This window comes from Amphibalanus amphitrite, unplaced genomic scaffold, assembly GCF_019059575.1.
Source record: "Amphibalanus amphitrite isolate SeventyFive unplaced genomic scaffold, NRLGWU_Aamphi_draft 000643F_arrow, whole genome shotgun sequence".
Lineage (NCBI taxonomy): Eukaryota > Metazoa > Arthropoda > Thecostraca > Balanomorpha > Balanidae > Amphibalanus > Amphibalanus amphitrite.
Genome location: NW_024882137.1, coordinates 247,630 through 272,861, shown reverse-complemented (window position 1 = coordinate 272,861; position 25,232 = coordinate 247,630). Strand labels below are relative to the sequence as shown.

Sequence of the window (25,232 nt, the reverse complement as noted above, 5' to 3'; positions counted from 1 at the left end):
TGTTCCGTTCAGATGGGTGTCAGCGGCTCTTCAGGGGCGCCATCGACCCTGGGGATTCGGAATATTCTGGTTTCCGGAGGGGCGCCCTTCAACATTGAGGGGCTCCTGTCCTATTTCGGGGTGCCCTGGAGAACATTGGGGTGTCCAGGCACCCCCCCCCCCCCTCAAAGAGATATTGAGCTCGATCCCTGCCTGCACATCACTTTTTAATTCATGTTCCCTCTGTAAAACGGCATCAGCCTAGTCGGCGCTAATTGGGGCGCCATCTGGGCGGCTGGGCGGAAAGGGGGGGCCATGGCCCCCATGGCCCCCATGGCCCCCCTAAACACGCCACTGCATACAGCCACCTGAGTCAGACGGTCACTGAGACAGGTGGTGATCTGAGGCATACTGTCAATGAGACATACAGTCACCTGAGACTGACAGCCACCTGTGTCTACTCCGGCAGCGCCCTGGAACCTGACGTCGGGCGGCGGCCCGAGCCGGCTGCCACCGCCGCCGCCGGGCCGGATCATGGGCGGACCGCCCGGCCGGTTCATGGAGCCGCCGGGCCGGTTCATGGGCGGACCTCCGGGCCGGTTCATGGGCGGACCGCCGCCGGGCCGGTTCATGGAGCCGCCGTTCCGTCCGAACCGGATCCCTGTCATCCACATGGACGACGACCAGGGTGAGACGTGGCGCCGGCGCCGACACAGAGTGAGACCACAGGGTGAGACGTGGCGCCGGCGCCGACACAGGGTGAGACGTGGCGCCGACGCCGACACAGGGTGAGACGTGGCGCCGGCGCCGACACGGGGTGAGACGTGGCGCCGACGCCGACACAGGGTGAGACGTGGCGCCGACGCCGACACAGGGTGAGATGTGGCCCCGGCGCCGACACAGGGTGAGACGTGGCTCCGGCGCCGACACAGGGTGAGACGTGGCGCCGACGCCGACACAGGGTGAGACGTGGCGCCGGTGCCGACCAGGGTGAGACGTGGCGCCGGCGCCGACACAGGGTGAGACGTGGCGCCGGCGCCGACACAGGGTGAGACGTGGCGCCGGCGCCGACACAGGGTGAGACGTGGCGCCGGCGCCGACACGGGGTGAGACGTGGCGCCGACGCCGACACAGGGTGAGACGTGGCGCCGACGCCGACACAGGGTGAGATGTGGCCCCGGCGCCGACACAGGGTGAGACGTGGCTCCGGCGCCGACACAGGGTGAGACGTGGCGCCGACGCCGACACAGGGTGAGACGTGGCGCCGGTGCCGACCAGGGTGAGACGTGGCGCCGGCGCCGACACAGGGTGAGACGTGGCGCCGGCGCCGACACAGGGTGAGACGTGGCGCCGGCGCGGACACAGGGTGAGACGTGGCGCCGACGCCGACACAGGGTGAGACGTGGCGCCGGCGCCGACACCGGGTGAGACGTGGCGCCGACGCCGACACCGGGTGAGACGTGGCGCCGACGCCGACACAGGGTGAGATGTGGCCCCGGCGCCGACACAGGGTGAGACGTGGCTCCGGCGCCGACACAGGGTGAGACGTGGCGCCGACGCCGACACAGGGTGAGACGTGGCGCCGGCGCCGACACACCTGCACTTACACACCGCGAGCTGACGGCGCTCACATTATTACCTTTTTTCTTCGGGTTAGGCCCTTTCGGTCCAATGAGACCAGTTTAGGGCCGGAAGGTTGATAGGAATTAGGGGGTATTGGTGTGGGCAGGCACCCTAGTGAGTCATCGGGGCCGAGCCCGTCCGAATGGACAGGCCGACCAGCCCAAAAGTAGGCACTGATTGCACCAGGCCACGGGTGTGCTCCCTCGGGAGCAGCGGTGCCGCTCCAAGGGAGCAGCCCGCACTAGATAAAGTTGCTTGTCCAGCCCGTGGGAGGGTTGCGGCATGGAGCAGCAGGATTTGAACATCCTGAGGATGGAAGCGACGGACGAGTCGGGGGGCTCACACGTGCCATCTGCGCTACATGGACATGTTTTTGACGACGTTTGGTAGACACCCATGGAATGGGCACATGCAGTTCAATAGCGCATTGATCAGTGGAATTTCAATGGAAATACGTTAGTTTCAGCAATCAGTAATCCTATATTCTAATGCACGTGCGCACGTGCAGAATGCCGCTTCCAGAGCTCAGGAACGGCTGGGCCGATTGCGTTCAAATTTGGCACACCGCTAGCGACCGGTTAGAAGGGTGCTTTGACCGTTAGAAGGGTGTCCGTTGGAGGTACCCTCTCGCCCTTCCGCACGTGCAGGGCTCACAATCTCGCTCGCTCGTTCTTCGCCCAAAAGGCGTTTTACTGGTTTTTAGCACGTGCTATTTTTGTCATACGTGCTAAAAATGACAACGATTCTGCTATTTTTGACAACGATGAAGCCGATTTCACTCCTCAGCAAGGAAATCACGATTTTGGAAAGACAAGCACTGATTTTGGAAAAGATGTGCTGCCACCTGGTGCAAAAAGAAGAAGCCAGCTTTAAAGGCCTGGCTACACATTGCGTTTTCTTCGTGCGTTTTTTGAGTGTTTGCGTGTTTTGCGTGATATCGTTCTAGAAAAAGGAACGATATTACGTTTTCGTGATGTTTTTAACCTTAAATTTTAGTTACATAAGAGTTATATTAGCTTTTGTATATAATCAAAATAAAAATCTTATTGTTTATAACTTTTTTCCTAGAACGATATTACGCAAAACACGCAAACCTGCAAAAACGCACGCAGAAAACGCATAGTGTAGCCAGGCCTTAATGTGCCCATTGTTTGTATTAGAGACGTCAATCGGATACCAACTTTTTGGTATACCGATACCAAACCGATACCAACTCGGTATTTGGTATTTCAATCGTAATGTGTTTGGTATTTTGTTGGTATCATAAGCCCTCACTAATGTATAAGAGGCTAAGAAATCGGTAAAAAGTTGGTATTTCCCTCAGATTCCCAAGTTGGTTTGGTTTCGGTATTTTCCCGTGGTTTTGGTTGGTGTTTGGTTTGGTATCGGTATTCCGATTTTCCGTAATTGACATCACTAGTTTGTATGGTAGTTTGTTTTGTGGCCTGAAGTTGGAACTTAAAATTGAAGCATCCGAAAATGATCGATACCTATTGATCGAAAACATGATGTTGATGAAAAAATATGTTAAATTGAGAGAGTAGACCATTTTATCCAGATGCGGTGGTTTACTAATTACTTCTTGAAATTATTTCTTGCTGATGACGGCCGCGCATCATCCGTCATTACATGGCGGTCGTCATAAGCAAATATGATTTCAAGAAGTAAACCACCGCATCTGGATAAAATAGCCTCCTCTCTCAACTTCACACATTATCTCTTCAGTAAAATTATGTTTACGTTAGCAAAATTATGTTAGGGTGGCGGTCCGTCCAAAGCTCCGGGGAGTTATCCCACAGCTCTCCCCGGACGGGGAGGTAGCCAACAGATCTCCCCGGGGCCGGGGCGGACATAGCCAATGGTGCCGTCCCGGCCTGGCCGGACGGGCCGCACATACGAGGCCTGATCAAAAAGTATCCGACCTTTGTCCCCAGACAATAACCGCGAATGCTTACAGAGTTCGAACTGTATTCTCACTCAAAGTACGCCCCTTGCAACTCTACACACTTAGCCCAGTTGCCCTTCCATTGCTGGAAGCACTGTGAGAAGTCATTCTTCGCGATCGCCAACAGGGCCATTGTCGCATTCGTCTTGATCCCCTCTGTGTCCTGAAATCTTGTGCCTTTCAGCGACATTTTCAAGTGGGGGAACAGCCAGAAGTCACATGGGGCCATATCAGGTGAGTGTGGGGCCTGCCGCACCTGCGTGATGCCGTGCTTGACCAGAAACTCCTGTACGAGATGGGCTGAGTGGGCTGGTGCTTTGTCATGGTGAAGCTGCCAGTCCTGCGTCGCCCACAACGCCGGTCTCTTACGCCGCACCGCGTCCCGTAGATGACGCAGAACTTCCAGATAGTATTGTTTGTTGATCGTCTGACCTTCTGGAGCATACTCATGATGAACAACACCCTGATCGTCACCGTCGTCAACACCAATTTCAGGATTTCTGCTCGTCGAGGGCCTGCCAGGCCGCATGTCGCTCTCTACTGACCCTCGACCGTTCTTGAAGCGGTTGTACCAGAACTTGATTTGGGTAACGCCCATCGCTTCATCGCCGAACGTCAGCTGAACTTTTCTGATAGTGTCGGACTGCGTTTCCCCAAGTTTCTGACAAAATTTGAAGCAATATCTTTGCTCATTTCTTTCGGTCATCTTGACGCTGGGAGGAAATGCGACGACCGAGCAGTACGCACGTGCATACAAGCAACGCTGGACAGTGACTGAGCTGGGGCCGTATTCACGTCGACTTCGTAAGTCGATTTTCTTTCGTAAGCATAATTTTGTATTCACGTCGACACTTCTTAAGTTTTTATCGACGGAATTCACGTGATTAAAAAAATTTACTTAAGAAGTAGGTCAAACTTAAGAAAATTATTACGAAAATGATCGACGTGAATACGGCCCCTGGACGTGGACGCTGAAAATATGTGTGCACGTGCACAACGAAAGGTATCATCCAGACAGGGTATCACACACCTGAGCCTGATGGCCTTCGAGCAAACCAATGGGGTCGGATACTTTTTGATCAGGCCTCGTACAACTGTGGATACGCCAGACAGTTGTGATTCGAAAGTGTCCTGTTTTATATTGTGTTGTGTTGGGCCATTGTTATGTAAATAAATATTACCAGTATAACGCCTTTTGTGGCGACTAACGGAGCGAGCGAGAGGGTGGGCCTTGCACGTGCGAAATTGCGAGGGGGTACCTCCAACTGACTTGTGCACGGCACCTTACTAACCGGTCTCTAGCGATGTGCCAAATTTGAGCACAATCGGCCCAGCCGTTCTCGAGATCTGGAAGCGGCACCCTGCACGTGCGCACGTGCAAAATGGGTCCCAACTGACTTGTGCACGGCACCCTACTAACTGCTCCGTAACCGTGTACCAAATTTGAGCGCAATCGGTCCAGCCGTTCTCGAGATCTGGAAACGACCCCTGCACGTGCGCACGTGCAGCAGCACCCCAACTCTGGCACATGGATATGCATTGCCTAGTGGGTGCCTACCTACATGCCAACTCTCAGCGCAATCGGCCCAGTAGTTACCGAGATATTGCAACAATTACAAAAGTGACACCTCTTGGTTTTGCACGTGGCACGTGCATAAGGGGTCACCCACATGCATCGGGAATAGTGCAATACTTGGTAGAAGGAATGAAGCTACCCTACAAAAATTACCGCATGTAAATCGGTCAAGTGGTTGCTGAGATATAAGCCTCGCAAAAGCGGGAATCGGATTGCGCTTTACGAGGAAACGAGTGCGCCGCCGATGTACACGGTGCGCTTAGATTGGACTGCGCTTTTCCTGCGTTTTTGCACAGGAAAATGCGCCTGGACTGGAAAGAAAGTAAAATGCCGCATAATCTTCAAACGCTCGATGCCACTGAATGAAATATGCATGTATTATGCTCAGGAACATGGCAAAGTAATAATATGACTTAAATGCATTAAATTTGAGCAAACACAGCGTCGAAATTCGCTCATGTTTTTAAGTGCGCTTATACTGACGAAAATGCGCCGTGAGTGGAAAATCAGCAATTTCCCTCAATACTAGTGGACATTTTTAAAATATGAATTTCCTTAATATATAGCTGATAAATTACCCGTTACCGTACACAATATGATGCTTTTCATCATATTTACCAGTGTTTTATGCGCGGATCAAGATTTTGGTCTCGGCTAGCAGCTATTCGCACTTCAGGAAAATTGCACCCCATCTGGCTGTATGGACAATGTTAAACTCATGCAGCCCCACTCGATTTTTAAGCTGAATTTGTGAAAAGTGTTTTAACAAAAAAACGGTTAAATTGAAGAACGAGTGTTTGGATATTACTCGTCTCATCTTAAAACATCATAAAACACTTCAATAAATAAGAACTTCGTCATACTTTTCCTAAAAAATAAGTTTTATATTTTGGGCTGGTTCAGTTCTGGCGCACTTTTGCCTATGTGCGCTTTTAAGTCCCAGAAATTTGTCCCTTGTCGGCGCAGTGCGCGGAAAAATGACAGATAAATTGCGTGTTTAAGCGCATGAAGGAAAAAATGACGATTTAAGCGCATTTCAGGAAAAAAAACTTTATTAATGATTTATATGTTGCGTTGTTTATTCTGTATATTTGATTGATCTTTAGCATTACATAACATATAACACTTCCTGAAATGTGATATTCACATCATGTCCTAATGTTTCACTCTGGTCTTGATTCAGCTATTCAGCTATTTAAGTGTAATTAAGGGTCTTAAGGGGTGTATGGATTTGTGACGTATTACGAGTCTTAATCCACCCTGTACTGTCGGTGTTTATAATTGCATGTGTGTGTGTGTGGGGGGGGGGGGGACGTTTGCCACTACTGACCACAAGCGGCTAGCGGAATACATTTCGAAAACGGGTCAAGTATGGTGAATTAACCCTCGCACAGGCAGGTGGGTCGTATCGACCCTTCCAAGTTTTATCCTAGACGGACGCTAAATGTCAGGTCAATGAGTTATTGATGCCAAAGAGGTACAGCCTCCGACCGGTTCTTCCGGGGTGTGTGCCAAAGTCTAGAGGTTTTCTTACGCTGGTACCCACAGTCTTAAGGATCAAAGGATCCACAGTCCAAGGATCATAATGAAACTTCTCACACATGTTGGGGCATCATTGTCCATCGTTTGGTAAAATAAATTTAACCATGCCTCTAATTCGTGAGGCATGGGTTTGTGAATGCTATGCAGCAGCGCGGGAACATTTTGAAAAGTTGAGGAGGCAAATGTGATTTTCAACTCATTTTGTTTCCATGCAACGCCATTGGGCCAATACTAAATTTCCCCAAATTTTGAGGGGCGGCTTCCTCTGCTGACCACCCCCCCCCCCCCTTCTCCCTGTTCCCGGGCCTATGATGTTATGTCAGTAATAAATAGTTGAACAGTGCTGCTGTTTGCATGGCTGGAACTTAATATTCCTTGGTGGTTGTCAACCCCAACATTTTGGAAATATATCAATATTCATAGGTATGGCACGATGTTTTAAGAATGGAGCTCCTCGTCAACCCAATGGTCCGCGCCGTGGCGACGCTCTTGCACCCCCCCCCCCCCCCCCGTTCAGGGCCGGCGCCACAGATTTCGGACTGGGGGCAGCTTGTCCCGGTAAAGGGCCCATGGCGGAAAGGCCCAAGGTAACCTATAAGTACTCAAAATCCGAAAACTCCTCGGATTTGGCCCATTATTTTTCGAGAGGGGCCCAAATTATGCAAAAATAAGAATAAAAATAAATAAATAAAAACACCGGAACTAACATAGAGGCCCAACGCTGAGCAGAAAACGGACCATTTGAGGGCGCGCGATTCTGAATCAGCGTCTCCTCCCTTCACTGAGACACTGAGACCAGGGCCCTTTGACTAACCAAGCCCCCTGACTGAAGTGACAAGGTCCATTGGCCAATCAATGCCCTCTGCCCAACCAGGGCCCTCTGGCCGACCAGGACCCTCTGACCGTCCAGGACCCCTGACAGGCCAAGGTCCACTGACAGACCAGGGTCTTTTGGCTGACCAGGGCCCTCTGACCGACCAAGGCCGACCAGAGCCAAGAGTCTGACCGACCAGGACTCTCTAATTGACCGGGTCCGGGGCCCTCTGGCGGACCAGGGCCCTCTGACCGACCTTCATCATCATCATCATCATCATCACTTCGTTTATTGATCAAGGCATGCAAAAATAAAGTTGAACAAACAGATAAGACATGATGCCAAAGCACACAATGTACTTAACTCGAGGCACCATGTCTGGGTAAGGGTAAACCAAGGGATAAAACACCGGCCGCCGCCACGGCACCGGCCGCCGGGCGCCAAAGTCTGATGTCGGTGTCAGCCGCCACACAACCCACCTCGGTCACCAGCCACATGAGCAAGTTTACCGCGTGCAAGAGTCTAAGTTAATCTACCGGTGTCAATCAAAAATTTTTGAAAAGGTTGATTTGAAGAAGGTTTGTCAACCTTCTGGCCCTGATCGGCCAGAAGGTTGACAAACCTTCTGGCCGATCAGGGCCCTCTGACTGACCAGGACCCTCTGACGGACAAAGGCCTTTTGGCCGACCAAGGACCCGTGACCGATTGTGGCCCTCTGACCGACCAGGGCCTTCTGACCGACCAGGACCCTCTGATCGACCGGGTTCGGGGCCCTCTGGCGGACCAGGGCCCTCTGACCGACCAGGGCCCTCTGACGGACAAGGGCCAGGGCCATCTGGCCGACCAGGACCCTCTGGCCGACCAGGGCCCTCTGGCCGACCAAGGCCTTCTGAGCTCTGACCGACCAGGGTCCTCTGTGCTTTGGCCGACCAGGACCCTCTGACATAGCAGGGCCCTCTGATTGACCAGGGCCATCTGGTCAACCAGGGCCCTCTGACTAACCAGGGCCCTCTGGCCGACCAAGGCCCTCTGACTGAAAAGGGCCCTCTAGCCGACCAGGGCCCTCCAGCTGAGCACTGACCAGGGCCCTCCGACCGACAAGTGGTCTCCGATCGAATTCAGGTGCATAAATTGGCCATTAGGTACCTCTTGCCTCCAAATGCACGTTCCTGCATTTTTTTAAAGGGCCCGGCTGGCAGCTGGGGGGGGGGGGCAGCTGCCCCCCCTGTGGCGCCGGCCCTGCCCCTGTTCCGGGCCTATTCCTGCCATGGAGGGAACTCTTGCCAGAGGTGCTGCTAGGCCATGAGCACAGATGGCCTGGCCTGGCGCCATCACTGGCGGCCGCAGCCCGTCACAAAAGGTGGGCCCAATTAGAGCCACATATTTTTCGAGTGAGGGGGCCAGGCCAGACGGTCAGTCAAAGTAAATCCCACAAAAGCCCAAAAAGCTCCTGATTTTACCCACTATTTTTGGGGGTGAGCACTAGATTTACATAAGAAATAGGTAATTTATTTTCATAGATAAGTACCAGTGCTCAAAGTGTGGGGTCCGACTGCTCTGGTTTCATAAAAATGCAGGGTCGCGACCCCTCCGAACACAACGTCGATGACGCCCCTGAGCTGGAAAGCACGGCCCGTTTCAAGCTGGAGAGGGCCCGTGTTCCAGTCTAAGAGGTCCCGTTTCAAGCCTGAGAAGGCCAGTGAAATGGAATCGGAGGCAGAATAAGTGGAAAAAACGATGAATTTTCGTTTTCGGAAGGGGATATCACGATTCTTTTTCTAGGAAATTATAATTATATGCGTAGTAAAATATGTGGAATTTACAATAATGTACCTATCCATTATGATCTACAGGCCTGCATGCATCGATACTGGGAAAGTGCTTCATATGGCAGCTTCGTTGGAAGGTAAAAGAAAATGGTATAGGTAAAAAAAAAGAAATATCCATTCAGGGCGTACTTGATCCGAAATGAGTGCAGTGCGCTTAAAGAAACCTTATGTATAAACACACTGCGCTGTTACCTGAACCATCTTTTCCAGTTTAGGCGTAGTTTTGCGCAATTAGTACTGACAATTCCGGAAAAAAACTTCCCGTGCCGAATAGGCTGCAGGCTGCCATTGACGTATTTTCCAGTCAAAATATACATATTCGTAATGCTTTTTCAATTCTCTGTCCATCGACGATTGAAATTATTTGCAATCGTTACGACACAAATAAATAGGCTCAAAAGTTAACGAACCTATAAGGGCACACCCCTTCCGCTTAGAGCGCACCGAGATATCGCAGGTCACGTGACTGCGCTTCAACCGGAATCCCCCGTCCAGGCAGTGACCACGGCCGGCCGGCCGGCCGGCCGGCCGGCCGGCCGCTCATACTCAGAAATTTCCGTTAATCTAAGGAAAGACTACGCTCGCTTCGCTCGCTCCGTAATAAAAATGTTTCCGATCAATATCGATCATTTTCGGATGCTTCAATTTAAAGTTCCAACTTCAGGCCACAAAAAAGGTATACTTCAACGTTGGACTACCATACAAACAACGGCCATATTTAACCCTATTAGTGGCAGGGGGGGGGGTTGTTTTTATCCACCTCTCAGGTTTTTCGGGAATATCTCCGAAACCGCTGAAGCTACGATGCTGAAATTTTCTGACTTTTCCTAAAACTAAATTGGGCACATTCCCTGAAAATTTCAAGTTCATAACTTTACCAGGGGCGGCTCCAGAGCACTGGGAATTGGGGGGTCCTATTCGTGAAGCGAGTCATTTGGGCGAATATCACGATGCTGCACCAGTTTTACGAACAGTGAATGAAAGGTATCATGTGATAACACCTATACAAAGTTATTGTGCATCCTCTTTTGACACGTTTTTGCAATAACCCGCGCCCAGCTGGGGGTCCTGGATTTCCACGCCCTGCTGGGGGGGGGGGGGTGTTTGAACACCCCCCCTTGTAACTCGGCTCCTGGGCCACGTGACGATACGCGGAAGGCGGCGTTCGAAAGAGCGTAAAAAATAATGACGAAATCATTTTGGTCAATTTCTTGGTCAGGTCAAAGGTCAGGTCACCAGAGGTCATTGAAGGCAAAATTTCGTCGATTTCCAGGTCGAATGTCGAAAATTTCCAAGAAGCCAACGCATAACTCGGGAACCAATAGAGCTACAGCGCCGCGGAAAAGCGCATTCGATAGCCCTATTAACGCCCTTTCTGAGTAATTCTCTCAGATTTGACCTAAAGTCAACGGTTTTGCCTGCAGGGGGCAAAAACTGCAAAAATAACAGATTTTTTCGAAAACAGTTTTTCTGCAATAACTTTTGACCCAAGCCTTGTACGAGCTTACTTTTACCGGCATCGTGTTCCTCTCGTCAAGACGCATCGAATGAACTATAACTTGACCTTGAAAGGTCAACTTGAAAATTTGACCTCAGGTCAAGGTCATGACCTGACCGGAAAGGGTCATGTTGCATATCAGTCGATCCGTATCGTCGAGCTGAACACATCTAAGGCGTTTTCATCGCTCTAGCATGCCTCTATCAAAAGTTATTTGCGAAAAACTGTTAGATACCATTCGTGACCTATGATGACCTCAGGGCATAAACAAGGGTCACGGACACCATTTTCAAGTTCAGTGTGTCTAAACCACTTGTAATTCGGTGTTTGGGAGTGTTTATAATGTCTTTCATCCAAAAGAGGCGCATTTCAATTTTCTGCCATTGACTTATAATGGGGAGGTCGCAAAATTGACCTGACCTTAGGTCATCGATATCAAAATTCTGAGATATACATTTTGTACATGCTACTGCTCTTAGCAATCGCTGAAAGTTTCAAAACGATCGGTCACTCGGTGTAGCTATGACAGGCATTGAAATTTTTTATGAGGTGAGGTCACTTCAAGTGACCTGGTGACCTGACCTTGAATGACCTTGGTCTGAAATTTTTAACAACATGTGTAAAATTGATGTATGATAAGGTGTACCAAAAACGGCGGCGCTCCGCGCCGCCGTTTTTGAGATATTCGCGAAAAACCACAAGGGGGGGTGTTCAAACACCCCCCCCCAGCAGGGCGCGGGATAATAGGCGGATCCAGGCGTCCAAAAAGGGGGTTTATTTTTTACCTCCCAACATAGGTGCCCTGACACCGCCTATGCATGACCAATACAATTTTAGTCGTTCTCTCATAAGAAAATTGTAACATAACAAGACCGTTGCCACCCTTTTTAGAAACACTACCAACAAAAACCTTATTTACAATACTTTTTGTGTACCCCTAATCTCAATGATCTGTATCCGCCTATGATTTTTGAAAATGCATATTTTTAGGATCCATGTGAATTCCTGGTTCATTCTCTATCGATCGGCAAAAGTTGCGTTAAGATTGGTTCAGAAACCTGGCCGTGATAAACAGTCTAAAATGTATCTGCAATTTTTCCGTTTTTACCCCCCTCTACCCCCCTATTTACATTTTAATTTTTTTTTTAGAATTGTAGATCTCGTTGAGCGAAATCGAATGCCGTTTGAATTTTGAAAATCGGCCCGTTAGATCTCGAGATATCAAGGGGGGGGGGGGTCGTAAACAGCCCCCCCCCCTGCCACTAATAGGGGTAGCCAGGAGCCTGCCACTAATAGGGTTAAGCTGGTTTCTTCTTCTTGCACCAGGTGGCAGCATTTGTTTTCCAAAATCAGTGCTTGTATTTCCAAAATCGTGATTTCCTCGCTGAGGAGTGAAATTGGCTTCATCGTTGCCAAAAACAGCTGATAGCGTTGTCATTTTTGGCGCATGGTTGCCAAAAATGGCATGTGCTAAAAATGACAACGATTGACCAAACCTCCACTGACTGATATACCTATGCGCTGTTGGCTATGTCTGCAGTCTGATCACGGCTGAATACCAGGCCGCACACTGAGGACATCTATCGGAGGTGCGCGTAACTAGCCGCCGGCCACCTGAACCAGCCCGCCCCTGTTCCAGACTCGGACACCATTCTGGACATTGACATCACCGAGTGACGTCACACCGGGTGTCGCCCAGTGTGACGTCACACTGCAGAGCTGAGCCTCCCTGAGTAGGAAGCGGGCGGACCGATGTATGACGTCACGTCAGCTGGCCGGCGCCGGTGCCCGCACCACTGGCCTCCAGCGGCGGCGAGCCGGCACTGCGCGGCCGGGCGGCCGGAGCTGCCCCGGCGCCAGGCGCTCGGCGACCGGGCCCCGAGCAGCTGCCGGCGCCCCGTGCAGCTGCCGGCGCCCCCAGCAGCTGCCGGCGCCCCCAGCAGCTGCCGGCGCCCCGAGCAGCTGCCGGCGCCCCGAGCAGCTGCCGGCGCCCCCAGCAGCTGCCGGCGCCTCGAGCAGCTGACGGCGCCCTCAGCAGCTGCCGGCGCCCCAAGCAGCTGCCGATTCAATACCGAGCGCAGACGAGCCGACGGCCGACCCGACCCGGGCCGCGCCAGCTGTTATATGACACAGATGAACGCCCAAACTGCCGACCGCGCCGACTGCTGTAGTGGCTGTTAAACGAGGATATTGAAATAAAACGTCGGAACGGAGACCGCCTTTATAAAGAATTAAAATGAATTATATGTAGTAATATTACACGTGACCAGTGTTCTCCCCGCTCTGCGAGGCGGGCTGGCCTGACGCCGAGCACCACCATCAGAGACTATCAGTGGCGGCGCTGAGGGTGACGTCACCGGCCGGCAGGCCCGAGTGACGTCACCGGCCGGCCTGAGTGACGTCACCGGCCGGCCGGCCCGATATGGCGGCGCTGGATGCCTGGACGGGGAGGGGGGAGAGGGGCGGGCACCGGTCCAGGCCGCTCCAGTGGGCGCCGGCAGAGGGAGGGAGGAGGGGCAGAGGGGGCAGAGGTGTGAGTCAGGCGGAGCGGTGGGCTCAGAGCCGGCCCCCGGAAAGCTGCCCAAACTCAGACACTTAGTACGCTTCCATGGCACAAGTTAAGCCGATCTTGTAAATTGGTTTCTCTCCATCATATCTATCAGACATCATTTAACCCGCGCCCTGCTGGGGGGGGGGGTGTTTGAACACCCCCCCTTGTGGTTTTTCGCGAATATCTCAAAAACGGCGGCGCGGAGCGCCGCCGTTTTTGGTACACCTTATCATACATCAATTCTACACATGTTGTGAAAATTTCAGACCAAGGTCATTCAACGTCAGGTCACCAGGTCACTTGAAGTGACCTCACCTCATAAAAACTTTCAATGTCTGTCATAGCTACACCGAGTGACCGATCGCTTTGAAACTTTCAGCGATTGCTAAGAGCAATAGCATGTACAAAATGTATATCTCAGAATTTTGATGTCGATGACCTAAGGTCAGGTCAATTTTGCGACCTCCCCATTATAAGTCAATGGGAGAAAATTGAAATGCGCCTCTTTTGGACGAAAGACATTATAAACACTCCCAAACACTGAATTACAAGTGTTTTAGACACACTGAACATGAAAATGGTGTCCGTGACCCCTGTTTATGCCCTGAGGTCATCTTAGGTCACGAATGGTATCTAACAGTTTTTCGCAAATAACTTTTGATAGAGGCATGCTAGAGCGATGAAAACGCCTTAGATGTGTTCAGCTAGACGATACGGATCGACTGATATGCAACATGACCCTTTCCGGTCAGGTCATGACCTTGACCTGAGGTCAAATTTTCAAGTTGACCTTTCAAGGTCAAGTTATAATTCATTCGATACGTCTTGACGAGAGGAACACGATGCCGGTAAAAGTAAGCTCGTACAAGGCTTGGGTCAAAAGTTATTGCAGAAAAACTGTTTCCGAAAAAATCGGCTATTTTTGCAGTTTTTGCCCCCTGCAGGCAAAACCGTTGACGTTAGGTCAAATCTGAGAGAATTACTCAGAAAGGGCGTTAATAGGGCTATCGAATGCGCTTTTCCGCAGCGCTGTAGCTCTATTGGTTCCCGAGTTATGCGTTGGCTTCTTGGAAATTTTCGACATTCGACCTGGAAAACGGCGAAATTTTGCCTTCAATGACCTCTGGTGACCTGACCTTTGACCTGACCAAAAAATTGACTGAAGTGATTTCCTCATTATTTTTGACGCTCTTTCGAACGCCGCCTTCCGCATATCGCTACGTGGCCCAGGAGCCGAGTTAGAAGGGGGGGTGTTCAAACACCCCCCCCCAGCAGGGCGTGGAAATCCAGGACCCCCAGCAGGGCGCGGGTTAACCCTCGCCAGGCGAGGGCCTTTTCCATAACACGGACGGCGAGGGGAGGGGTTGGTACGACCCCCTCGCGATTGGCTCCTATAGGCACTTACAAACGCCAAATTTACAGGGTAGGTGGGTCCATAGGAAATCTCGCACCTTTGAAAGTTTGGTGACTCTGAGTCAATATTTAGGGGGGTTTTGGCCTTTTGGGAGGTATGAGTGCAAAAATGTTCCTAACACATGTCAAAAGTTTTTCGCTTATAACTGTTTACCTAGTAAAGATAGAACAAAAATAAAAGCATCAGTGAACTCAGGACGTCCGTGCGTATCGAATGACATACTTTGTTAACTATTTTAGTGAACTCTGGAATTCAGTTGCCGCTAAGCTAGTCCAATTTTACCCTGACCTTGTACCGGTTTTTGTGACCTGGTGACCCGACCTGAAAAGACTGGGAGGAAAGGTGCGAAAAGGTTGCCCCAGAGGGTATGCCAAATTTGGCGGCGCTATGCGCCGCCGTTTTTACGTTATTTGCGAAAAACCTTAGTTGCATCAACCCCCCTCGCGCCCCCATTGGATTTTTTTTTTCGCGATAGCTCCGAACACGCTGGCGATAGAGAGCTGAAACTTGGCATACCTGACCTTCAATTCAAGCCGCATCTTTTGACACCAACCGCATTTTTGGGTCAGGTCAGGTCAATGACCTATGACGTCATAAGTGAACCTCTGCACGGTCTTTAGATGTCGCAACTTCGCAACGCCCTCACTGCCAGAGGAAATGTCACAGGGAAATGAACCTTGCAAGATCTAGTATCCATTAGTATCCATCCAAAATTTTGAGTGTATCGAAAAAAAAAACGGAATATATGTCAGAGAAATGGTCTATGTGCACCTACGTACCAATTTTTGGAAGAATCAGTTAAAAAATGTGGGAGTTATTCAAATTTTTATGACGTCACGACACAAAATTTTTGAAAAATGAATCTTTTGGAAGTTCTAGACCTCATAATTATAGTTCATGCGTCTTGACGAAAGGAACACGATGCAGTTTTTGCCATCTACAAGAACAACCGTTGACGATATGTAAAATGTGAAGACAAATAAATACACAATAAAAATAAGCATTGATAGGACTATCAAACGCACTTTCCGCGGCGCTGTAGCTCAATTGGTTCCCTGGTTATGTGTCGGCTTCTTTACGAGCCCCCCTTTTTTTTGCTTAACCCGCGCCCTGATGGACGGGCCAATGGCCCCCATGTGGTTTTTCTTAAATATCGAAAAAACCGCGGCGCGCAGCGCCGCCAAATTTTGGATACCTTCCCGGGCATCAATTTGACACCTTCACACAAAATTTCAAGTCACAGGTCACTTTGGGTCAGGAGTTATTGAGGTCAAACTGAGGTCATGTTCGAGTAAAAATGGGCAAAAACAAGACAACTGTAAACGCTCACGAAATCTACAGTTAACAAGCATTTTTAAAGTTCTTTATGTGGTTGTGTATAAAAAAACGGTGCTACAAAACTGCTATCTCGGATTTTCAAAACTGCGGGATTTTGACCCCTCAAAATCAAAAGAATTGATTTTTTTACAAAACTAAAAAAAAAATAGAAAAAAAAATCGAATTTCGAAAAAAAACGGAATAAATGTGATAGTCCCTGCGTTCTTCGATATACATACCAAATTTTAGATCGATAACTCCTTTTTTGGCCAAGTTATAGCGAAAAAACAGTTCAAAATTGATGACGTCAATTTTTTGAACTCAATTTTTAGCAATTATAGACCACGTAGCGCAAAACAAAGATCACCATTGAACTCCCCGTGACAAGCTGCATCGAATGGATACCCATTTTATGCAAAAATATCAACTTTGAAATCTGACCTAATTTGACCTGACCTTGACCTGACCTTGATCTGACCGTGACCTGACTTTCACCAAAACATAATCTCAACTGACCCCAAGGGCTGCCTGTCCCACATAATCGCATTTGGCATATAAAATGAGCCATAAAACATGCATCACATGATATTTTTAATTTGTGACCCTCAGTGACCTGACCTCTGTGACCTGACCTGGTATCAGTGACCTCAAATAGCAAAATATGTGTTTGACGAAGATTTCCCCATCGATGATTTTCAATGAAATGTATTTTACTCGATTTTACAACGCATTTCTTGAAATGCCTGTAAACGGTGAAAATTCGACCTTTGACCTGGCTTGTGACGTCATCGGTTAGACCGAGGTCAATGACATTGGGTCACAAGGTAGTTCCCCGTTGGGGCTATCCAACGCCGTTTGCCGCTTGTCGCTATGTTGCGTGGTTCTTGAGATCTTAGGGTGGCCAAAATTCCCCCCCCCCCATCAGACCGTGTTGCTCGGCAGACCCCATCAGGGCGCGGGTTAAGTAGGTAAGAGGTCAGGTCAAGGTCAGGTCAAGGGTAAAAAATGCAAGTTTCTACATTATCGGCCTTGCACCGAAGTTGCCGAAGAATGGACTAAGCCTGATTGCCCAAAACGTGTTCTTAGGCTACCAAGACAATATTCGTTGCATACGATATTATGCAAAGGTCAAGGTCAAGGTCAGGTCAGGTCACCAAAAACGAAATATGGAAAAGGGCATGTGCGACACATGTTTTATGGGTCATTTTATTTATAGAATTAAATAGGCACACTCAATAAGTGATATGAACCACATTTGGATGAATTTCAGGTCGAGGTCAAGTCAAGGTCAGGTCAAGTGAGGTCAAATTTTGAAGTTGGTTCTTGAGGCCTAAAAAGGTGTATATCTGATGCAGTTTTTCACGGCAAATCGAATGGTGCTATTTTTGTTTCCGTACGAGGTCTAGAACTTCCAAAAAGTTAATTTTTCGATAATTTTGTGTGTCGTGACGTCATAAAATTTTGAATAGCTCCCACATTTTTGACCGATTCTTCTAAAATTTGGTATGTAGGTGCACATAGACCAGTTCTCTGACATATATTCCGGTTTTTCGATACACTCAAAATTTTGGATTTTATAATTATTTTCCCAAAAAGTCAGTTTTTTTTAGAAAAAAAAAGTTGGGCTAAAATTTAAATTTTCAAAAACCGAGATTGTCATTTATAGTCAAAGTAGAATCACGTGTAACATTTTTGTTACATCTTGATTCTTATAAAAATGAAGCCGTTAGCGCTGTTTGAAATTTTGCCGTTTTTGAAGCGAAAATTGCGAACATGACGTCACTAAAACATCATTTTCTCAGAAAATTTCCGACGAATTTTGCTCAAATTTTCAGGGAATGTGTCAAGTTGATGTATAATAAGGTACTAAAAGTTTGACGTTGCTGGCGTAACGCGTTTAGAAGTTATTGGCGAAAAACGGGAGGGGCAGATTCTGCCCCCAGCGGGGCGCGGGTTAAGATCCGCCTTGTTGAGAGCTTTCGATTGCCGTTTTCCCCGTCTTTCTACGACCATCGGTTCGGAAGTTAGACAGGGGGGCAGAATCTGCCCCCCCCCCCAGCGGGGAGCGTATGGCTGAATAGCCCAGCGGGGCGCGGGTTAAAGCTGTCGACATAAGGCCTGAAAATCGGCGAAATTTGACCTTCAGCGACCTTTGGCCTGACCAAAGAATTCACTGAGGTAGTTCCGCAATTATTTTTGGCGCCTTTTCGAACACCGCCTTCCATGTATCGCTACTTGGCCCAGGAGCCGAATTAGAAGGGGATGTTCAAACCCTCCCCCCCCCCCCAGCAGGGCGTGGAAATTGAGGACCCCCAGCTGGGTGCAGAATAAGTGGTAGGTAACATGCTAAGAACAAACAAAAAAACTGTTTATATATAATTTTTTGTCCTTTAAAAAAAAAAACAGGTTATGCCAAATTCATGTTGATTTAAGGTTTTCAATATATCAGCCACACGCTCTTATTGGTGAACGATTTAAAAGTAAATTCAACTTTTAAATAGTGAGGAAGGAGAAACTACCGCTGCCACAAATGTCCAGTCTCAACACCGTCCAACATCTGCTGCCAATGTCCAACGTCTGCCGTCCACTGTCCAGTCCACTCCCCAGTCTCTACAGCGCGCCGTCCAACGTCTACTGCCAATGTCCAACGTCTGCCGTCCACTGTCCAGTCCACTCCCCAGTCTCCACACCGCGCCGTCCAGCGTCTACTACCAATGTCCAACGTCTGCCGTCCACTGTCCAGTCCACTCCCCAGTCTCCACACCGCGCCGTCCAACGTCTGCTGCCAATGTCCAACGTCTGCCGTCCACTGTCCAGTCCACTCCCCAGTCTCCACACCGCGCCGTCCAACGTCTGCTGCCAATGTCCGTCGTCTGCCGTCCACTGTCCAGTCCACTCCCCAGTCTCCACACCGCGCCGTCCAACGTCTGCTGCCAATGTCCGTCGTCTGCCGGTCTGCCGTCCACTGTCCAGTCCACTCCCCAGTCTCCACACCGCGCCGTCCAACGTCTACTGCCAATGTCCAACGTCTGCCGTCCACTGTCCAGTCCATCCTCCATTGCCCTCTCTCTCTCTCTCTCTCTCTCTCTCTCTCTCTCTCTCTCTCTCTCTCTCTCTCTCTCTCTCTCTCTCTCTCTCTCTCTCTCTCTCTCTCTCTCTCTCTCTCTCTCTCTCTCTCTCTCTCTCTCTCTCTCTCTCTCTCTCTCTCTCTCTCTCTCTCTCTCTCTCTCTCTCCAATGTCTGCTATCGGTCGGCTGTGGTGACTCCGGCCGGGATGAATCATTGAGTCGGTGAGCCGGCGGCGGTGCGGCTCCAGCTGATACCCCCCTCCCCTCCCCCCTCCAGCCGGTCCAGGTTGGACGGAAATAGACGGCTCCGGCGCTGGAAGCCCAGCGGAGCGGCGGAGCGGCGCGGCTCCGAGCGGCGCGGCTCCGATCAGCAGCGACGGTACCAGCATACCTACACAGGGCGGGGGACGAGCCCCGGCCGGACCAGCGGCGTACCTACACAGTACACAGGGCGGGGGACGAGCCCCGGCCGGACCAGCGGCGTACCTACACAGTACACAGGGCGGGGGACGAGCCCCGGCCGGACCAGCGGCGTACCTACACAGTACACAGGGCGGGGGACGAGCCTGGCCGGACCAGCGGCGTACCTACACAGTACTCAGGGCGGGGGACGAGCCTGGCCGGACCAGCGGCGTACTTACACAGTACACAGGGCGGGGGACGAGCCCCAGCCGGACCAGCGGCGTACCTACACAGTACACAGTACACAGGGCGGGGGACGAGCCTGGCCGGACCAGCGGCGTACCTACACAGTACACAGGGCGGGGGACGAGCCTGGCCGGACCAGCGGCGTACCTACATACACAGTACACAGGGCGGGGGACGAGCCCCAGCCGGACCAGCGGCGTACCTTCACAGTACACAGAGCGGGGGACGAGCCTGGCCGGCCGTGGGGGGGGGGGAGGGGGCGCCGGGGCTTGGGGGTGGGCCCCCCCATCAGACCGCGTTGCTCGGCAGACCCCATCAGCGCGCGCGAGTTAACCCGCGCCCGGCTGGGGGTCCTGGATTTCCACGCCCTGCTGGGGGGGGGGGTGTTTGAACACCCCCCTTGTAACTCGGCTCCTGGGCCACGTAGTGATACGCGGAAGGCGGCGTTCGAAAGAGCGTCAAAAATAATGACGAAATCACTTCGGTCAATTTTTTGGTCAGGTCAAAGGTCAGGTCACCAGAGGTCATTGAAGGCAAAATTTCGCCGATTTCCAGGTCGAATGTCGAAAATTTCCAAGAAGCCAACGCATAACTCGGGAACCAATAGAGCTACAGCGCCGCGGAAAAGCGCATTCGATAGCCCTATTAACGCCCTTTCTGAATAATTCTCTCAGATTTGACCTAACGTCAACGGTTTTGCCTGCAGGGGGCAAAAACTGCAAAAATAGCCGATTTTTTCGGAAACCGTTTTTCTGCAATAACTTTTGACCCAAGCCTTGTACGAGCTTACTTTTACAGGCATCGTGTTCCTCTCGTCAAGACGCATCGATTGAACTATAACTTGACCTTGAAAGGTCAACTTGAAAATTTGACCTCAGGTCAAGGTCATGACCTGACCGGAAAGGGTCATGTTGCATATCAGTCGATCCGTATCGTCGAGCTGAACACATCGAAGGCGTTGTCATCGCTCTAGCATGCCTCTATCAAATGTTATTTGCGAAAAACTGTTAGATACCATTCGTGACCTAAGATGACCTCAGGGCATAAACAAGGGTCACGGTCCACGGACACCATTTTCATGTTCTGTGTGTCTAAACCACTTGTAATTCGGTGTTTGGGAGTGTTTATAATGTCTTTCGTCCAAAAGAGGCGCATTTCAATTTTCTCCCATTGACTTATAATGGGGAGGTCGCAAAATTGACCTGACCTTAGGTCATCGACATCAAAATTCTGAGATATACATTTTGTACATGCTATTGTCCTTAGCAATCGCTGAAAGTTTCAAAGCGATCGGTCACTCGGTGTAGCTATGACAGACATGGAAACTTTTTATGAGGTGAGGTCACTTCAAGTGACCTGGTGACCTGACCTTGAATGACCTTGGTCTGAAATTTTCACAACATGTGTAGAATTGATGTATGATAAGGTGTACCAAAAACGGCGGCGCGGAGCGCCTCCGTTTTTGAGATATTTGCGAAAAACCACAAGGGGGGTGTTCAAACACCTCCCCCCCCAGCAGGGCGCGGGTTAACCCTCGCCGAGCCTATGGGTTTTCTACATACGACGAGGGGGAGGGAGCTGGTTGTTGTTGTTGTTTGTTTACTTGATTTTATTGAATGTTTTCGCATGTTAACCCGCGCCCCACGGGGTCTGTGATTAACACACCCCACTGGGGGGGGGGGGGGGCTATTCATAGTCCCCTCCTAACTCCGAAACTACTGGGCCGATCGTCAAAGTTCAAACGGCATCTGATAGCCCCTGAAAAACTATTGAACGAAACCTAATTTTATTGACCTCGAGGTCACCAATGACGTCACAGGTCAGGTCAAAGTAAAAACTATCGATATCTGGCTTGTTCACTTTTTGGGCTCTGTCTGCCGGCTTACAAGTCAGATCAGGTTAATTTTTGGTTTACACACTCGTGAACAGATGCTTTAGATACCCTGAGGGTACCAAACTTGTACTGTGATTTTCAGGTCAGGGTCAGGTCATCATAGGTCACGGAAATCTTATGTCATAAGTCGGTCACATGACATATGTTTTATGGTACATTTAGGCCATAGATTTCGAATTTGGTGTCGCCTATGTAATTTGAGGCTATTTTCATCTGGACATGGGTCAAATTTCAAAGTTGAAATGTTTCATAAAAAACATGTCTATCGGATGCAGTTTGAGCTCAGAAACACGATGGTGTTATTAATATTGGTGAACGATGTCAAAAACGTACTGAAAAATTGATTTGAAAAACTATAATTGTGAATTTTTTTGCAATAATGCGTATAGCTTGGCCATTTTTTAAAATATTTAGCTAAAACTTGCTAGGGTAAGTCATTACCATGTGTTCTATCACATATAATCCGTTTCTTCGAAAACTCATTTTTTGAAATATGAAAATATAAATTTCGAATTTTATTATGTATAATTTTCAAAATTTCAAAATTTTGTAAATTTGAGATCGTAGTTCGATAGTGCAGTCTACTCTGAACCATCTCATGCAAAGAAACTGGATCTAGCTTAAAAACTGAGCTCTTGGGAGCGATTGCCGTGGTTCAATGTTTTGCGTCGAAATTTGCTGAACATGATGTCACTCTGACGTCATTTCCGGCCGCCTATGGTAGCTACGAAGTTCATATTTTGACACAAGGTGTCCAATTGATGCAGCCGACGGTACTAAAAGTTTGGCGTCGATACGTCAAGCGGTTTGGAAGTTATTGCAGAAAAACTGGAGGGGGGCTATGAATATAGCCCCCCTCCCCAGTGGGGCGCGGGTTAACCCAGCAGGCGGTGGGCCTCCCGGCCACCTTCCGCGTGGTGGTGAGGGGGGGGCATTTCTTGCCCCCCGTATCTCCGAAACTACTGGACGGATCCGGAAAATTCAATCGGCGTTGGATAGCCCTGTCAAATTTGTCGAAGGAAACCAAATTTCATTGACCTTGGGGCCACTGATGACGTCACAGGTCAGGTCAAAGATAAAATGTTTCACCGTTCACGGGGCTTCTAGGGAAAGCGCTATAATACCGAGCAAAACGCATTTTGCCGAAAATCAGCGATAGGGCGTCAGTTGTCTAGTACATGATGGCCGTTTTCACGACGGAATAGCAGGCATCTATTTGATACCAATATAATCCTTTGGTTCCTCAGGAATTTTAGTAGTTCTTTTTAGTAGGTTTACCAGCTTTCGAATGAATGGCGCGTTAGTTTGCTATTTTTCTATTAAATATCACATCGATTTACTTTATCTAAGGATTTATCACTAACATCAACATAAAGCGTAAGCACAATTATAAAATTATGAAATTATTAAATACTAGTACAATAGTTAAAAAAAGATACTGAGTTGCCACACTACAAAAGATATATTCATTTATGGCGCACGACAGACATTTAGAAAGCAGCGCCCTGTTTTATTGCACGCTGCTAGCCGCTTCCATTGGGTTTTGCAGGCCGACGTCATTGGTTGTTACACGTATGATGTCACGCGACTTGTGGCCTATCACGGCTCTTAAATGATCTCCACTAAATGAATGCAACAATGGCCTTTTAAGTTGATATCTGTGGCCATCTGTCTATGGAGCGACCAATATGAAAGTTAGATGAATTTACCGGGGTTACATGACTATGAGCAAGCAAATGTGTATCAGGAATGGATTCATGTGGAGAATTGCGCTGGACCATGAGTGCTCGAGCGCTCCCAATTCCACGCCGGTTTGGCTTTGGAGCCGAGACAGACGATGCGGGTCAAGGTCACCGCTGGGGTAACGCTGGATTGCCTGCGCCCGAGCACCCGTAACGCGGCACAATTCTCCATCTATAGATTTTCCTATTCGCTCAGCATTGTGATACCTAGGTGTTCGTAATAGCAATTACTCTGCTTATGTACTTATCCCCGGTTATTTAAAAAAAGTTTTTGTGAGGGGATATCACGGCTATAGGTAGGTTCTCAGTTGCCCTATTCACGACTTTCAAAGAATGCTCCGATATCTAAATACCGCACAGACCTACTGCATTGGTGAATCTGACAAAAGGTCTGTGGAATTACATTCCCCCTCACCACACCCCTAAAAACTCATCCAGTGTCCAAAACCACTTTTATCGACTCGCCAAAAAAAAAAAAAACACACACACACACACACCCACACAAAGCATGGGGCATGTCAGCTCTCAGTTCATTTATCATTGTCTTTACCATGGTTCAATTGCATTGCGCGATTCAAAGCACGTGAGTGCCTATATAGTATATATGTAGAAAATAATACCTACAGCAAAACATCAAAAATTACAAAGGCTACAATGCTTAAAAAGTAGGTTCATCAAGGAAGCCCATTTTAGCTTGCGTGGTGTTGCCAACCATGCGATTCCAACGCGGGCTATTCACAACGTCTGCAAAGGCACGTTAACAACTGACAAGCCGCCACCGCTGCCACTTATTCATAGATGGTTGATATCGCAGCTTGAGCGTCAGCAGCGCGGCCCACAACGCGTCGGCGCCAGCGCACGCAGCTGTTGGCACTCGGCAGCCGGTGTTGCGACTTAACGGCCGGCCGGCCCCATGAAGGAGAAGCTCTTGCTGAAGCTTTGTGATCGCCTCATAGCCGCCTTGGATGTCATCTTTCTTGGCAGATCCATCCGTTCAGATGGTACGGTGCAGTCTGGATAAAGGACCAAGTCCAACGCCGCTAACCCCGCGACCGCCACCCCAGAACGTGGCCGCAGACCGAACGGGCGTGAGGGCCGTAAGGGCCACCCCGCCATCCGGTAGGTGGCTGAGCAGCCGGGCGCAGCGGCGCCTGGGCGGCGGCCGCGCTGAGATGAAGTCCCAAACCGCCATGTCGCCATCACCGCCATCACCATTGCTGCAGCTGTTCCCAACCGCCTCCATTGCCGCCGTTGTCAGGTATTGCCAGCAGCCGCGCCGCGGGATGTCAGAAGCCGCGCCTCCAGCGCCCCTCTCCGCACGTGTGCAGGTGCTCTGCGGCCGCCGGGTCCGACGTCCAGGCAGAACATGATATTTCCATGCTGCTCCGACGGTGGGCTGGTCTTGTTTGGGTGTTCCTCCACTGTGACGTCGGTCACGCCTACCCCGGCCAGGGCGCAGAGGCCGACGTCTCACCATCCGGTTGCGGTCCTCAGTCGGGTCGCAACGTGTGCCTCTACCGCAGCGTGGAGCGCGCTCCCGCTGGGCAGCGATACAGCCAAACGTAACATGCGGGCGGCCAGCGCTGCGCCGGACAGCGGACCCATGCAGGGGGTATGCCGGTCTCGGCCATTAGCGGGGTCGTCGGGGCCGAGGCTGTACATACAGCTGGTGACCGCGTGAGCCGCCAATCGAAGCTCACGGCTTATAAGCTCGACGCGGGCATCACACGTTGTCCCGATGGGAGCTCCACGACGCCGCCGCGAACTCCAGCAGCGCGGCTCGCAGCGCGAA

General features: G+C 50.1%; 1 long non-coding RNA gene across 1 annotated transcript; it reads left to right on the top strand.

Moving 5' to 3' along the window:
- The first annotated feature begins 511 nt into the window (after positions 1-511).
- LOC122363849 lies at positions 512-13,047 on the top strand. Its single transcript, XR_006253430.1, has 2 exons — positions 512-667; positions 12,446-13,047. It is a non-coding gene; the product is annotated as an uncharacterized LOC122363849 (long non-coding RNA).
- The last annotated feature ends 12,185 nt before the right edge of the window (positions 13,048-25,232 follow it).